This window comes from Manis javanica, chromosome 15, assembly GCF_040802235.1.
Source record: "Manis javanica isolate MJ-LG chromosome 15, MJ_LKY, whole genome shotgun sequence".
Taxonomy (NCBI): domain Eukaryota; kingdom Metazoa; phylum Chordata; class Mammalia; order Pholidota; family Manidae; genus Manis; species Manis javanica.
In genome coordinates this window covers 40,497,797-40,501,422 of record NC_133170.1, presented here as the reverse complement: position 1 = coordinate 40,501,422, position 3,626 = coordinate 40,497,797, and positions in this window count along the sequence as shown.

The following is a 3,626-nucleotide window of genomic DNA, read 5'->3' as shown; positions in this document are numbered from 1 at the left end:
TCACTTCACAGCCCCATCTCTCTTCATCCCCACTTTACGTACAAGGAAACCACTGCTTGAAGAGGTTAAATAAATTGCTGCTGAAGGTCATATGGTAGGTGGCAGAGCAAGGATTCAACCGTGGGCCTAGTGGACCCCAAAGTAGGTGCTCTCAGCCACCAAACCACACAGCTTCACTTAGAAAGAGTTTTTCAAAGCCCAGAAATGTCAAACGTTTATATTCTAGGAGCCTCAAATACAACCTTTATGAACAAGGCAACTCACTAATTTTTATCCTCAAAGTGAAATAACCGTCTCCAAGCAAGAAGCCCCATCTCCCTAAGAACTCTCCAAGGGAGGGATGGAAGGATTCCTGGCACATAACCTGTCTGAGTCCTTCACTTCCAGGGAGGAAATTGAGGTCAAGGGTCATACTGGCTCCCAGAAGGAACTTACTCTTACTGTGCATCAGTTTCCCCTCCTGAGAAAGGAGAAGCACCCAGCCTCCCTCAGGAAGATGCTGAAGGTGCTGGACTTTGTTAGTTCTCAGGTGAGAAAAGTGACTGTGGACTCTCAGATCCTTGGACTGTTTCCTCACTATTATGTAGCATCTGTCACTCACACACAGTGCCCACTGAGTAATGATGGTTGGAATTATTGTGAAAGTCATTTGCAAGTACGAAGCAGAATCTGCCAAGAATTCTGCATATCAGTGCCAGCAAAGTTTTATCCACCAAAGCAAGCAAGCATTTTCCCTCTTCAATCCCTAAGGTGCAGAGACATGCTATAGCATTACCCACAGCCCACCAGTTAAAAACAATGACCTGAGCTCTATTTCCCCCCTGAACAGTATATGTACTTATTCATTGCCTGATTTCTCTTAGGGCTGACCTAATTTCTGAAATCATGATACTGTGCTAATTCATATGATTGATGTAGTATGTCTCTCTCTTCCAGTACTTGGAGAGCTATGAAAAATTCATCCCTCTGAGCTATAGAAATTAGTTTGCTCATTTATGTTCTATAAAAGTACTCAAAGCTATTTGTCAGAAAGGGGTCAAGATAACATGCTTCTGTCTCTGAATCCTAAACAGGAAGGAAAGGCAAACTGTGTCATGGTAGACCCCAGGACTTCAGACAGGACTGCTTTTAATTTTCAACTTGCATCTAAACTTGGGAAGCAGTTTGACTACCTGGGGTTTCCAAAACAGTTAGCCGGCTTTGCTTCTGCAAAATGAGCTGAGATTAACTGTTATTGCTTGAATTAAATAAGTGCTGGCAGTGCTAGCAGGACCTGGCATGGCCAGAGGGTAGTCACACACCTTGCCGGTCACTAGTCACCACGCAACAGCCTGGCTTGATTGAACAACTGCCCTTGACCTTGGCTTCTGATCATCTGTTGGCTATAAATAGAAGCTGGGTGTCAAGGAAAGAAAACAAAGTACTTGAGACCAGCAGCTCAGAACTCCATCTGACAGCAACCTAACCAGGTCAATGTACTGAGCCACTTTCAGGAATAACTGGGAATGCAAAAACAGAGAGGCAAATAATTGGTCACTATCAACATACCTGCCCCAGGCCGTGATGGACACTTTTATGAATGCTACAGGACAATTCGAGAGCCATTCGTAATCATATGGTGTACCAGGGTTTGAAGACCCCTGGGTTAGACACACATCAACTGTGAGTTTGCTTAAAAAATAGGAGAGCATATCCCAAATTCAGTGTCATGGTTTTCCCATAACAAAAGTACACAGGCAAAAAAACAATCTGCAATGGCTTACCATTCTGCTTCCTGTGATAAAGCTTAACCCATTTGTCAGATTTCATATTAGAGCTTAAAACTGAAATATGAGTTTTGTTGACTCAGACCTCAATTGGGTTGTTCTAAAAGAAAGCCCTGGGAAGAGAATCTCCAAAGGTTTCATGGCTAAATACCTGTATTTTCCAAAGACAAAAGACAAGGGTGGAGAAAAAAGCAGAGATGACATTTTTAGAAACAAAACTGAGATTACCTGAGATCTGCTGGATGGGATGGGAACCACACATTCTGAAGGAAATGTAAACACAGCCCAGCAAGAGAGGAAAGAGCAACAAGGTGGGACGAAATGACAAGAAAAGAGAAAATAGCTGAGTTTAAACTTGAGAGATTTTCATTCAACCATCACGCTGTTACACAGGGCTGTGCTTCAAAGGTTGAAGCGCACAGGCAGGCAGGCCCAGGAGGCTCCCTCTGTGCCCCTGCAGGGACGGCTGCACATGCCTTTCATGACTGACAATCTAGGCGGGGAGTGTATGGACACAACAGCAACTGCGGGCTTGGCGGGACACCACCAAGCAGAGGGCAGGCCTGCTGGGCAGAGCTAGCAGAGTGCAGCCTCTTCACCCTCCCTCTGCCCAAAGGGGCCACCACTGCAGAGCAGAGGCCCACAGAGACCAGGGCAGCAGGTCCAACCCCTGTGCTCAGAGGACCATCCCTCAAAGCCCAAAGCAGTGTGAGGACTCCCGTGTGCAAGCAGTTAGGCTCCAAGTGGACAGAGTGGCCAAAAGGCCAGAGCCACAAGGAAGACATGGGCTTTCAAGAATAATTTGTATTTTGCTCCTCACCATACCATGTACAAAGATTTGGGAACAAGTTACACAAAATCTGTGAAACAAGTTATTTTTTCAGTCCCCAGATGGACTGGATGTCCCCAGGCCACTTGGAAGCAGAGACAGAACATTTGATCATGTAATCTGGCTTCAGGGCTGACCACTCAGTTAGAAACTGCGTTACTGATGTCTCCAGGATTTCTGGGGCACTGGAGGCTTGAAACCACTTTCCAGAGTGGCCTTTTCCCTGATTTCAGGCATATTGATCTCCTTTTTTGATAGAGCCCCCATGGCAGGATTAGAAAAAGCATTAGTTACCAGTCCTCTTGGTTGCTTTTCATTACTCCACCAAACTGATGCCAATCTAAATTTGGAGGGTCCCTTTTTCCTATCCCTCACATAGGTCTTATTTTTCTAGAAGGTTCTGAGATGCCAGGTCTCAGGTCACTGTTCACTCATCACTGAAAATCTGAGAAAACCAATGTTGTCTCAGCAATGAAGGTATTTCTCTCACAATCTGGTGCTTGAAAAGCAAATTGAGAAACTGTGATAAACAATAATTGGCAGAGTTTTCAGTTTCAGAAGAATTCCCATAATTGTATAAATGTCCCTCAGAAGATAGATTTGTGAGGCGTTGGGGGGCTGCAGCCTCCACCCACTGCAGCAGGCCTCCTGATGAGGCTGGTTCTCCACAGCGCAGAGCCTCTGCAGAGAGCCCACCCAAGGCCACGAGCAAATGTTTTTCGCTCCGAAGAGCCTTCGCATTCGCAGTGCTGGCTCTCAGGCTCTCCACAGAGCATCACAGGGCACCAGCATCGCAAAGACCACTGCGGAGTCCACACCTCCTCTTTTATAGACCAGAAGATGGAAACCCGAGTTTTTGGAACCCAGAACGGATCCTGACAATATCACTTCTCAGTTGTTTTCCATGAAGTCCTTAATACCGAATGAGCTAGGCGCCACACGTCTAAAACGGGAAAGCACTGATTTCCTAAGAGCAACTGAGATGGGCCTTATGTGGTATAACCCACACTCCATGCCACACATTTTGCTTT